This window comes from Palaemon carinicauda, chromosome 10, assembly GCF_036898095.1.
Source record: "Palaemon carinicauda isolate YSFRI2023 chromosome 10, ASM3689809v2, whole genome shotgun sequence".
In the NCBI taxonomy this organism is placed as follows: domain Eukaryota; kingdom Metazoa; phylum Arthropoda; class Malacostraca; order Decapoda; family Palaemonidae; genus Palaemon; species Palaemon carinicauda.
Window position 1 is genome coordinate 118,284,405 of NC_090734.1, and position 14,344 is coordinate 118,298,748.

A 14,344-nucleotide genomic window follows, 5' to 3' on the forward strand; every position below is an offset into this window, starting at 1 on the left:
AACTACCTTTCGGTCTTCCATTGTTTACCCTGACAGTTTTCAGTTTCTCCAACAAGGCAAGTTATTATCCACAATGTTTCCCATATCTATCAAGTCTATTCATGAATGAGAAGGGTTTTTTTTATTAATCCAAATTTTTACCTGTATATTGGCTAGATAAGATTGGGTAGTCTCAAAATTGTTCCCATATGTCAGTGGTATCTGGAAACAAAATTCAAATAATTACTTAATTTTCTACATGGTCTTAATGCTGGATTTCATTACAGAATACCTGTATTCTTCAGACTTCAAATTATGGTCACCTGCAATACTTCCTGGCTCTTGTGTGTTACTTAAGGTAAGATTATGCTATTTTTTACTGAATTTGACTGCGGCAGTATTAGTCTCTAAAAGTAAAGACTTTCTATTCAAAAAAGTGTAAGTGAGATTTACAATTTATAATTGGCCAATATAATTGAAATAGGTTTGAAGTGGTGTTTAGCTCATACTGTATAGTATAGCCAATGATGAAATCAGTCATGTTTTATTTTAATTTGTCTGAATTGGTATCTTGTTTTCTCTTAAGTGTTTCTTTATGAACTTTGTGCATATTTAGGTGTTTGGAGTCCCATAGTGAAAAAACTGGGATTGCGCAAGAATGCCATTTTCTCGACACAAACTTTGTTAATTTGAGTGTTTTGTGTGGTTGAAATAATCCAACCTAATACCTACATACCTTCCGACACCAAGAGATTTAAATTGGGCTACTTGTACTTTATTTCCTAACGTGATCTCGCTACCGCAAAGCCGCGTTTTTTGGAAGTGTACAATAGCCTCAATGAAAAGTGTAATGGTACAGATGTAGAAGAAAACTAGTGGGTGTTTATTCACGCACACACTACTAATACACTTAACTTTCGAGTATTTGTGAGCACATGGCATTTTACCTAATAATGTTTTGTGCAAATATTTACCATGTTGAAGATCAAGCCTTCGAATACCTAAAGACTACTTATTTGGGAGAAATTACTGTGGACAAATTGGAAACTCTTATTCATCATATGAACCCTTAAACAGAGGGGTACCCCAAGGGAGTGTACTTGGCCCAATCTTATTCTGCATCTATGCTATTGGTCTATCGAAAATGCTACAAAGGCATGGCGTGAAGTTTAAGCTATCTGCAGATGACACAATTTTACCTAATAAATGATAGATGACACCACAAACTCTAAACTGAATCTTTTATAGTGTTAGAGAATGGAGGACATTTAAACAACTAAAATTAAAGGAGAACAAAACTGAATTCATGGTGGTGGGCAAGACAAACAGCGTGTAAAACAAGTGATATTCAAATGAACATAAATAATGACTGTGCCGATAATGACTGCCGATATCTAGTAAAGTTCGAAATCTGTGTATTTCTTGACTGCAACCTATCTCTTAAGTGTCCATATAATGTAATAAAAACTGCTGGTTATCATCTAAGAAATATTGCGTTTTTAAAAAAGTACCTGGACGAAAATTCTGTAAAAAAAAAACTTAACTTATTATACTGTTATTACCAGGATTGACTACTGCAACTCTATCTACAACAATTTACCAAAAGTGCATCTTAGGAAATTACAAAACAATAAACAGAGGAGCAAGACTGATAAAAGGTGTCCCACCTAGAGAAAGGATCACCCCTATACTAATCGATTTACACTGGCTGCCGATTGAAGCGAGAATTGAATTTAGAATTGTACAATAACCCACCAAGTTATCAGAACTGGGCGTCCAAAATACTTCAGAGAATTGCTACATATTGCGCAGCCAACAAATAGTGTCGACACGAGAATAGTTACAGATGGCTTCAAACTGTTGGAACGTAGATATGTCTACTTTAGGCTCCAGAGCCTTTAAATATGCGGCCCTTAGACTATACAATAAGCTCCCACGAAACATTCGAATCATTGAAGAGGAAACTGAAGACTTTCTTATTTCATGAGTCTTTTGACTGTAACGATTTAATAGTAAACGAATACGTGATATGAAACTTTAGATACTCTGAACGAACAAGGTAGAATGACAGGAGAGGTCCTGTAGAGAGTGGGGTTCCCCTGCTGTATGAGACCAGAAAAGCAGCCATCAAAGTAAAGTATTACGCCAAGGAACACTTATGTTTTATTGAGGCTGTTAGTGTGGGTTCAGTGTCCATAGTGTTAGCCTCTTCAAGGGTACTTTTCTCTTGAGTGTGTGCATGCCAGCATGGAAAATTGTGCTTCTTGTGAACCATTACCTCCAAAAAAGCTGGAACCATGCCATGATTATTTGCACTACTTTTCTACCAGGACTTGAGTGGCGTCTCCGAAGTTACGCTAAACTGGCTGTACAACCAGGAACCTATTGGTGGTTCAGATGTTCTCGCAGAAATGGATGAAACATTTTTGTGAAAAGCAAATACCATCGTGGTAGACATTTGAGCCTGGTCTGGCTGTTCGGTGGGATTGAAAGTGTAACAAGGAAAAAATTTAATTCCCTTCATAGAGAAGGTAAAGATCTTAGTGCCGAAACTTTTAATTCCTTTTGATATGCAATATATTAATGCCGGGTCAGTAATCATGAGCGATGGTTGGGTCGCATACAAGACTTTGTCGACGTAAGGATAAGTTCACAAGGTCCTCAATCATTCGGAGAACTTTGAAGATCCAAACGATTGTTTCACTCAAACAATAGAACAGCAGTGGAGAAACTTGAGTGGTCAGAGACCTGGGATGAAAACAGAATACTTTGATCTGTATTTTTGAATGTTTAGTCATATCCAATTAATCCCGTCAATCGTTTTTTTTCTGGAAGCGGGAAAACTGTACAAACCAAATGGAACCATTCCCGTCCTCCCATTTAAGATTCGGACGAAGAATCAACCATTTCTTTTTTTCTCTTGTGTCTACTGTACAGTATATTTCCACACATCTTCATCAATTATATTAGGTAAATGCCTCATGTTTTTCCCTTCAAGTATATTGGTTTTAAATGAAAGATTGTTTGAATTATTCAATTAAATATTTTGTGCTGTTCACTAATTCTTCTCTTATACCCTTTCCTACCTTTTTCTACCGCCATCAGTCCAACCGTTGCCGAACCCGAACTGACCCTGAACATGCAGTCTTTCCAAGTTTTCTTTGTAAATTTACTGCTAGTTAAATCTTCAGAATACTTTCCTGTTTAGATTATATATTTCCAAGTGTCTCCATCAATTATATTGAGTAAATGTCTCTCATTCTTCCCAGTTTTATTTATATTTTTGAAATTAATATATGAAAGATTGAGATTATCACACCAAGATAATTATTTAACCTGTGAGTGCTGTTCACTAATGCTTATACTTTATTACAGACCCTTCTCCTACCGCCATTACTCCCACCGTTGCTGAAGCCAACCTGACCCACGTTTCTTTGTCAATTTACGGTAAGTTAAATCTTTACCTATTTTGTCCATGTTTAATTTACTGGTATATAATTATAAGAATATTGGGGTGTATGTATGATACGGACACATGTATAGATGATGGTTAAGAGTACAGTAGTGTAAGGGGGGTCGCAGGGGGTATTAGCCCTCCTGTTAAGTCCTTTAGGAATAATACGGTAATGTAAGGGGGGTCGCAGGGGTGCCAAGCACCCCCTATTAGGTAAGGGCATTGCTTGTAGGTTAAGGTTAGGTTGGGAAATTTAAGTTCAGTAGTGTTCTTATTAAACCTATTATGCAAGAGTGTTCACTAATACTTTATTCCATTACAGACCCCATGTAAACCACCATTGTCTAACATTGACAGTTTTCCCGTGTTTCTTTAACAAGGCAAGTTATTATCCACTTAATGTTACCCATATAATCTCTTAATTCTATTTGATTGTGAAAGTTATTTTGGTTTTATTCATCCAAATTTTTACCTGTATATTGGCTAGATAAAGATTGGGTATTCTCAAAAATGGAAGACAGCCTGTGAATAGTGGTTTTCACACGCCCTTGTTAAATACACGACACCTACAAGGTGATCGCGCGAGGGTTGTAACCTCTGCATTCCATGCTTTTGTCTTTCTCTAGTATATTTGGAAGATTTATATTAGAAAAGTGTAAGAAGGACCCTTTTCACCGGCCGCCCCAGAAAAATAATTCTCATTTTCTATATGGTCTTAGTATTGTACTGGATTTAATTACAGAACACCTGCATTCTTCAAACATTAGATTATGGTCACCTGCAATACTTCCTGGTTCTTGTTATTTAAGGTAATATGCCATTTTATTTTTACTGGATTTGACTGCGATAGTACTTCTCCCATCAAGAGTGAAGATGTTCTATTCAAACATTTAAAGAATTGAGATTTAGACTTTTTTAACGCATTTAGTAGCTGATATAATTTGAATAAGCATAGTGGTGCTTTGCTCATACTATTTAGTACTTTATAGCCAATGGTGAAATCAGTTTTTATTTTAATGCTTGTCGTAATAGTTATCTAGTGTTTTCTCTATTACGGGTTTGTGAACTTAGTGCATTTTTCGGTTGTTGGAATCTGGAGTCCCATGCTGAAAAACTATTTGCCATCATTTCTTAAGGGTGAGGGCCACATAAAAATGCCATTTTCTAAATTTTTCTTTCAATATAGTGCTTTTTTCAATGTTTGGAATCTGGAGTAAAATAGCCTAACTGTCTTTCCCACATTCTAAAGCACCAGAAACATTCAAAACTCTGCTTAAATGTTCTGTTTTTTTAAGCCCAAAATACTATACTGTAGTTTTAATGTAAAAATTTACGTTACATTTTAATTAAGAAATGCTCCTTTTGCTCTCACCATTTGTTTTTTTTCACTCTGTAGTTTAGGGAAACCAACAGATGGTTGGTGCTTCTGCCGTAAATTGTTACAACAAAGTAAAGGGCCCAACATTTAAATTTAAACTCATTTTCAATATTGGAATGGGCAATATAATCACAGCTTGTTTTATTGATCATTAATGTTAGAGTAGAAATGTGATATATTTTGTCTGATCTTTGGAAATTGCGGAAATTCCATGTTCAAACAGATGCTGGAGTGCAAGCTACGTCTCTCCCCTTTGTTAAATGTAATCCCCCTTCAAGTTTGTATAATTTGAAATAAACGACAAAATACTGAGCTAACGCTCAAAGCGCAACCTAGTCAGCTTGCCAGAGCATAGCTGTGCGGTAACATTTAACTGCAAGCGAAGCAAGCATATAGAAAGGAAAGATCATTAAATCATAATCTTAGGGTACTATTTGTAATACGATAAACACTGCCACGTAAGTTGCCATAGAAAATGTCATGGAAAACCTCTTCGTCCGGAAGTCCTGGCAAACAAGAGCGCCAGGATTTTGAGTTTTAATTACGCTTACTCTGTTAATTTTGGTTACTATTTATTATGATGACTGAAGGAAACGGTTTTAAAAGTTTAAATATCAACATGGTTATAGTAGCTTACACCATATTTAAGCTGTTTCGAATGTGATGATGATAACTAGTGCAAAGCTACAGCTTTTCAGTTATGGTAGCCAACCCATCATGATTCAATAACGATGGATTTCGACCAGGAATAATTATTAAAAGCAATTAACTCCACCAAATAAATTTCAAACCATTCAAATATTCTACAATGTTAATTGCGCCATTCTATAATTTTATCCCCATTGATATTCTATGATTTCAATGTTTTCTATTTTTTTTAATAAATGTAGGGTGGAATTTCAATTTAGAATAGTAAAAATTTAGCTAACACATGGGCACTCGTATAATAGATCTTTGAAAATGCACTAGTATTAAACCCGTATCAGAAACTGCCATTCCGTATCGGAAACCGCCAGTAACAAAATTAAAAATTTTAATAGAAATTTGTCTTGCTCCTGTCAACTTTGCATAGGTCACAGGAGCATCTCTCCTCCCAGTAGTTCAGTGTTGCTATCATAAGTTGCTTGTGCGAACAGAATAAAAGGGCCAAAGTTTACACTTTGATTTCAATATCAGTGTACAATATAGCTTATTTGTTAGAAAAGGGTAGAAAGTGACTGTATTTTAGTCTGATGGGAAATGAAATCCAAATCGGTGTTTGAACAGAGGCTGGTGCGCCAAGCTTTGAGTTGCCCAATAAAAATTTGGCGAAATACTAGACCATGGCTAATGTGAGTACCAAATTGTTCTGCTTGCCAGAATGTATGAGCTTGCTGCAGCAAAAACCAGTACAATATATCATTAGCTCTATTTAGTAAGTATGGTATTTGTGGTACGATGAACACTATCATAAGAACACTGCTACGAACAACTCCATAGAAAATGGTATGAAAAAGTATTCTATGCATCCCATAGTCCTGTTAAACAAAAGCTCCATAGTTTAATTTTTGATAATGGCTAGTTTATTACAGCGACTGGCGAAAACAAGTTAAAAGTTGATTTAAATGTCTATTCAAGTAGACTAGTACACTATTTAGTTGCTTTGAACATAATTGAACATATCAAAGCCCTAGCTTCTCAGTTATGGTAGCCGACCCACCATAGCTAAGTGCTTTAATGGTACTATATAGAAGGGGGAACCCTACTCTACAGGACCTTGTCATTTTATCTGCATTCAAGGCATTCATCATTTCACACTGCATATTGCTATTTTGTCAAATTTACACTATCAAAAGCACTTAAAGTTTAGTTTCATATTGAAAGCCTTGATATATTAGGTCTTTTGGATGTCTGATATTGGGAATACATATTTAAAGGCTCAAGAGCTTTCATAGATATATAGGTTCCAACAATTTGAAACCATCTTAACTATTCTCCACTTTGTTGGCTACACTTTAGCTGTTCTAAGATATTTAGGATGTTTGGTTCTGACATTTTGATGGGTTATTTTATACATTTCAAGTCTTGCATAAATAGCCAGTGTAATTCAACCAGTGTATTAGTGATCCTTTCTTAGGGTGAGACCTTTTACCAGTCTTTCTCCTCTTATTTCTTCCCAAGTTGCAATTTTGATATTGTAGGAATTGGAATTATAGTATTCAATACTGGTAATGGTAATAAGTTCATCATAATCTTTACAGAATGTTCATCTAGGTACAGTACTATTTTTTAAAGCAGTTTTTGAGAATAGCCACTACTTTCTACTAATTAGTTTGTTCCACCACAAATATAAACCTTCTGCTATTTGTATTAGGAATACTGTTTTTGGCGAAGCTTAACTAGCATAATTAAGGGATAACTACTACACCCAATAGTTAGCGAATGGGTGGAGCTAGGGTTGCCCTGCTACCTCACCTCATTCGCACGTAGGTTGAGTAACCACTTTGCTTTCTTGGCTCGGTAGAGACGCACGTACTGCCCGTGCTCACGATTTTGACTGGCTTTGATAGTTTGTTACGATTTTGACTGGCTTTGATAATTTTAGTTATGATTTTGACTGGATTTAATAATTTTAGTTAATTCTGTTTCTTTATAGTTGTGTACATTACAATTTTGTATATGAAAACATTAATGCATGTTTTTATGTATGACTTTAATTACGGTGCTTTTTGTGTGACAGCTTATTATGGCGTTCTCGCCGCAAGGAAGTATTCATTGTGTTGATACTACCACCTTAATAGCCACCCTCCCTCTTGCGTAGATTGCTGGCACTTCCTCGGGGGTGTACACCTTTCCTGTTTGCTGATTAGGTTTCACTCCCTATTAGTTTATAAAGTTCTCAAATTAAATTTATTAACTGCTGCTTGTTCAACTTTTTCAGCAGTTTTATTTGTATTAATCTCCTCCTCCTCATGCCTGTTGATGTAAAGGGCCTCGGTTAGATTTCGCCATTCTCTATCTTGAGTTCTTATTTCGATACTTCTCCATTCATCATTTACTGCGTACTAAATAGTCCTCAGCCATGCAGGCCTGGGTCTTCCAACTCTCCTAGAACCTTGTGGAGCCCAGCTGAACATTTAATGAACAGTGCAAAGAGCATCCCCAAACCATCTCTATCTACCCCTCATCATGATCTGTTCCATATAGGGCACTAGGGTAATCTTTTATAGCTTGATATCTAATCCAGTCCTGCCATTTAACTCCTAGTATCCTTCTTTGGGCTTTGTTCTCAAATTTAGTAAATCTATTGGAGATTTTAGTCATACCATGACATGCCCATAAAGTAACACGATATCACAAAACTGAGTCTGATTTTTGTCATTTCACCTGATTTTATTTCCAAATTTTACTGAACATAGCCATTGTCTGAGTTGGATTTTTCAAACATTCTCTAAACTCTAATTCTAAAGACCCTGTATTGGAGATCAGAGTTCCCAAATACTTTAATTTTACCTCGTTCATCCTTTTCCCTTCCAATGATATTTCTCTTCTGGGGGAGGTAGGAGAGAAGTTCTAGGCATGGTTCCTCCTCCAGAGGAAATCTCTCGTTCACGAGAGAGAACTGCTTGTTTGAGGTTTGAAGGTTTAAAGGCTACCCATGAATGGCAAGAGGCAAGGGATAGTGGAATTGCCTTATCATGCAGGGCAATGACCTAGAGACTGACCATGTACAGTACACATGATCAGTGCCCAACCCTTCTCCAAGCTAGGAAGGACCAAGGAGGGCCAGGCAATGGCTGCTGGTGACTCGGCAGATAGACCAATAAGCTCTGCCAAGCCCCCCTCCTTAGCTCACAAGGATGGTGAGGTTATAGCGATCAAAGTAACTAATGACTTTGAACAGGACTGGAATCCCAGTCTGGCGTTGTCCAGTCATGGAAGTTACTGCATCAAGCTCCTTACGCTTAATCTTCTCCCCCAACGGTGGGATATTTGGTTGTCTAAGTGATGTTCTCCTTGAGAGCAAACCTTGAAGAGCTTGCTGGATTTTCCCCTCTCGGGTTATGTTGGTCGGAGACTTTAGTCACCCTTCTCCATCCGTGGCGTGCTGCTCCTAGACCTGTCAGGAGGCGCCTTTTTGAACCTCAGGGTTCTGGTGACGTTGACCCCTCGGTCTCGTGATCAACACACTGTGGGTCTGCGTGGTCAGGAACCTTGACTCCAGTTTCCAATAGGTAAGCTTGAGTTCCAGTCACGTTCAGCCTTTGGTTCTCGTGGCACTGGAGGAACTTCGGGTCCCTATTGTGCTGAAATTTTAGGTTCTCGCGGTATGGAGCCCCGGGTTCCCATTGGGTTGAACTTTTAGGTACTCGTGGTATGGAGCCCCGGGTTCCAGTTGGGCTGAGCTTTCGAGATCTGGTAACCTTGGTAACACTGTACCAGTTGGCATTCGTTATCAGTCAACCTAGGGACAGATTTTGCTGGATAGGAAAGTTCATCCTGCAAGTTTCGGTCTCCCATTGCGCAGCTCCCTAGGGATCTTGTAACCTGGTTACGCTGAGCCTTCGGGCTCTTGTAGCAGGGAAGCTTCGGTTTCCCGTTGCGTTGATCCTTGGAATTACACAACCTCTGTTTCGTTGAGGCCCCGGGCTCTCGGGCCTTACTTAACGGACTGCTTTTCTAGTCCTATACAGCAGGGGAGCCATACACTCTATAGGACCTCCAGTCATTTTATGTTCGTTCAAAAGCATTCAACACTTCACACCGCATATTGCTATTGAAACCATCTAAATTCTCGTGTCAACACGATTGTTAGCTGCACATTATATAGAAATTCTTAGATATTTTGGACATCCGGTTCTGATAACTTGTTATTCTACATATGTTGAACTTGATTCGCTCTTTAGTAGGCAACCAGTGTATATTAATTAGAATAGAAGTGATCCTTTCTCAGGGTGGGACACCTTTTATCAGTTCTGCTCCTGTCTATTTTGTAGTTTTAAGTGACAATTTTGGTAAGTTGTAGTAGATTGAGTTACAGTAGTCAATCCTGGTATTCATTAAGTTTCTGAGTACTTCTTTATAAAAGCAATATTTCTAAGATAACCAGCAGTTTTTACTACATTATTTATCTGGGAAGAAAAGTTAGATAAACCTAGATCACAAACTTTTAACTGTAACGAGATTTTTTTAATGTTTGATTATCAGAGTTTCTTGTGGTTTTTTTTCCCTACCATAAACTTGGTCTTATTTTCATTTAATTTTAGTTTGTTATCCATTCCCCAATACTGGCAGGATTTGGGTTTAGTGTCAGAGTTGTCTATCATTTATGGAGAAGTAGAATTGTCTGCAAATAGTTTGAACTTCACTCCATGCTTTAGCAGTATTTTTGACAGACCAATAGTATAGATACAGAATAAGATTGGGCCCACCCTACTCCCCTGAGGTACCCTGTTTAAAGGTTCACATGAGTGTCCAATTTGCACAGTAATTTGTCAACCAAGTAGTCTTTTAGGTATTGAAATGATTGATCTCTAATACTAATAGACCATAGATCATTTAGCTGTTCATGCACAACTGTATCAAAAGCAGCACCTAAGTGATATTAAAGTAAATTTACTTTACTCTGCAATTTCCAGCATATCATTTACAACTGATCAGATAGCTCTCTATAGTTTATAATTTTCTGTAATAGTTGTCTGGCAACGCTATTTCTATCAAGTGACTAAATAGCTGTTCAAGAATTGTATTCTGGCACTGAGATAAAGGATAGATTCAAAATGGGTCTATAAGAGCTCGATTCCTGATAATCTGGAACACAATTTGGCACCTGTTTGACTATAGCCGTTTCCAAAATTTTGGGAAACTTTTACCAATTGATGCTTGTATATGCTATTCTCGTAATTGTCAGCTAGACTAGAAAGTTTGTCTAGTTCAAATATTGGCATTGGATCGATCCGTTTTTCTTAGCGCCCTTAATAATTCTTGACGTAATCTTCCAGTATTTAATCTTGCTAGTTTATCCGTAGTAGCATTAACTTTGGGGGAGTAGAATCAAACTTTGCGAGATATATTTACCAAAAAACCTGAGATATATATTTGCCAGAAAACCCATTGTGTTTCAACTGTTGCAAGAGCCTTGGAATGTGAACTCATCACTACAACTGTGAAAACATAACTGGAGAAAAACTCTATCTATCAAGGGTGCTAGAGTAACATACACACATGACTTAAGCGAGATATTTGCAGGAAGATAGAATCTACATTGACGAAATGAGATATGATTTATACACTTGAATGATTTGCGGTAGAGCACCTATGGGCAAACGAACCCTGTAAATACTTGATGCACGAGACATTTGCAGGAAGATGGAATCTACATTGACGAAATGAGATGATTTATACATTTAATGACTTTCAGTATAGCATCTATTGGCAAATCAGCCCTTTGAATGGCTGACAGAAGTGGTAATATGTTGCTAGCAGGGATTTCTGATGGTGCTGTACTAGTTTATTTGGAGATTCACACGTCATGTTGCTAAGGAAAAATTTAATTTAGATAGTATTCAGCTGATATTATCACACAAATTAAACCCACATCATGAATGCTCGGTGACAGGGACATTGCCGAAAGTGTTCTCAAGATCTTTTAAATGTATAAACTGCCATACTCCTCTCCTCAATCCAATTGAGAATTGCTTTTTTAATAGCAAAGGCACGACTAGATAATGTTACAGGTACCTGTAATGCAAAGCAAGCTCACTGACAACGGATGATCTTACAAGGTTATCGAGAAAAACATCTGGTTAGTCATTATAGTGCCGTTACTCTAAAACTCAGCCTCATTACATGAACACAGTAATGGCTATCTTACAAAATGCATTAATTGCCAGGATATTTGGGACTAGTTTGGCAACTAATCACTGTCTCCACGAGATCAACTATTATTTTCAAAGATTTCATAGACGAGAAATATAAGCTAAAACACAGCTCAGGGCAAGAATTTGACAGCACTACAGAAACACAATCTAAGCTCAACATCTACAGTATTTCCCACCTTCCACCTGGAATAATTATAAAAAGTTTACTACAAAATACTTCTAAAACTAGTATTTTGTTTATTGCACTGTTCTATAACATATGATATATTTACTCTGATGGGAAATGGAAGCAAAGTCAAAGAAAATTTATAAATTTTGCAAAAATTAAAACAGGATTGGATTTTGTTTTTAAATGAATGTATGAAAATATATTATTGTATGTAAAGAAAATTTCCAGGGTTCTTTGATGTTTCTGAATGATTTTTTGTTCCTCTTTACACAGGCTAAAAATTTTCCGGAGCGGCACCTCGCAAACTTTAGCCATGAACCACCATTGGTAGTTAATCCACCATTACTCAAAAACTGGATTTCCTCCAGTATTATGAACTTTCAATATATCATAAAATACACTACGTTATTCCCCGTTTTAAACTTTTACCTTAATTATGGGGATCCCTGATGGAAACTGGGCATTTGGGGTTTTGTAGAACAGTGCAATATGAGGACACTTTAATACATGTTTTCTGGGTCGACCTGTGACGCCCGGTGAAAAGGGTCCTTCTTTACACTTTTCAAAAAACTGCTAATAATTAACTTTTACCAAAGAAGAAAGCTGCCAGAAGAAAATGAAAGCAACACAGTAACCCACAATTGCTCTTAAAAAGTAAATGTTACTTAGAAAATGTAATTTTCACATTTAGTTGATATATAGGCTACCTATTCCCAGCCCCCTTTAGCATACTTTACAAGCTCTAGCCAGTTTTCAATATCTTGTAGTGATTTACTGTTTTGGTAGAAATGTAAGTATACGTCAACCCAGATTAGTATTTTATAACATGATTTAATGAGGATTATTAAAGGGTCAAATTTTAATTGGGATATTGATCAAATGCATTATCAGAAATTGTCTTGCTGACATAATTTCAAGATTAGTAAATAGTATTGATAAATGTAAGTTACTTATATCTGAGGAAGTGGCTATAGTTATGCCAGTTCTGAAAAGGCTCTAGACTACGACTACTACTTTGTCTGCATCTTTTCCCACTTATTAAGTTGGGTCGATGTTTCTGGCCAGCGTTCTCCATCTACCTCTGTCCCACACTTCATCACCGGTTAATCCCTTTGATTGAAGGTCATCCTTGATAGTCCTTCCACTTGCGCTTTGGTCTTCCTCTCCTCCTTGTTCCCTGTACCTCCATTTCCATCACACTCCTCCCAATATACTGTTCATCTTGTCTCATGACATGACCATACCACCTCAGTCTTTCTTGGATATTATTTGATAGTTCTCTAACTCCTGTGGTACCCCCAATTACCTCATTCCGTATCTCTCTTCTTGTCGCCCCACACATCCATCTCAACATTCTCATCTCTGCTACATCCAGTTTCTTCTCTTCTGTCTTCTTTATTGCCCACGTCTCCGATCCATACCTCATTGCCGCTCTCTCAACTCCTGTGTGCTTTACCTTTCAATTTAACCCCTATCAGGGGGTTAAGTTGACTATCATGACTGAAGTTCATTCACTTATTTTTAACATATCCTTTATATCCAGTTTTATATGGAGGTCTTGGGTTAATTTGGAAAGACTGTCTGCATATTACATTCAACTTTGACAGCTATCCTCTGTTGGAAATGATCTGGACAAATGTGGCATCTTGATACTTGGTGCTGCTTTTGATAGTTGTGCATGAATTGCATATTAATGATTTATGGTCCATACGGTAGTCATGGGGGGAACTGCAGCCGGATGGGGAAAAAAAGCTTTTAAAACATCCGGCAACTTTTGCTTAAATAATTGGAAGTTTTTGTTTAAATAAAGCCAGCTAATGATTCATACAAAAAAAGCTGCCAGAAGTAAATGCAAGCAACACGTGCTCTTTAACCCACAATCACTTTAGTTAAGTGGATCTAGAAAATAAATTCTTCTGTTTATATGATTGATACTAAAAGTTATTCCCAGTTCCCTTAAGCCATACTGTGCAGAGAAAAATTTTAAAATAGCCTGCACTTCCACTTCATGAAACTAATTGTAGTTTGCTAGAAATTAAGATGTTAACCTAGATTGGTGCTGGACGTTACTCAAAGAGGTGAAGTAAAGTAGGTTTAATTCAAGATTAAGTCATTTGGGTTATTAAAGGGTTAGAGGAAACTAATTGGGAGACTGATTAAATGGCATTATCATTAATATTTTAGTAGATAACTTTTCTGGCCTTGCTGACATGATTAAAATATTAGTAAATAGTATTGATGTGTAAGCTTCGTAAATAATAGTGGCCATAATGACATCCGTTCTGTAAAGTTTTCGAGATTATCAGGACTTGAAATTAATAGTTCATACAGACCTATTTTGGATCTCCTTTATATCAATGTTGATATGCAATTCTTAAACTAGTTATTTGCTTAGAAAGTCAATCATATTCACTGGGACAGCTATATGCTGGAAATGACGACAAATTTGTCATCTTGATATTATGTCGTGCTGCTTTTGATACAATGGTGCATGAACTGCTAAT

At 36.9% G+C, this 14,344-nt stretch overlaps 1 protein-coding gene and 1 long non-coding RNA gene across 8 annotated transcripts in view; one reads left to right on the plus strand and one right to left on the minus strand.

Annotated features, from left to right (window-relative positions):
• Positions 1-14,344, minus strand: part of Xpd (general transcription and DNA repair factor IIH helicase subunit Xpd) — a 436,267-nt gene that overhangs the window by 133,824 nt on the left and 288,099 nt on the right. The window lies entirely within an intron of this gene.
• Positions 1-14,344, plus strand: part of LOC137648458 (uncharacterized) — a 164,027-nt gene that overhangs the window by 24,461 nt on the left and 125,222 nt on the right. For 3 of the 4 annotated variants that reach the window (XR_011045624.1, XR_011045625.1, XR_011045622.1), the window contains 3 exons: positions 267-337; positions 3,355-3,426; positions 3,756-3,813. This is a non-coding gene — a long non-coding RNA (uncharacterized lncRNA). The remainder of the gene's footprint in view (positions 1-266; positions 338-3,354; positions 3,427-3,755; positions 3,814-14,344) is intronic. The other variant, XR_011045623.1, reaches the window with a different exon arrangement.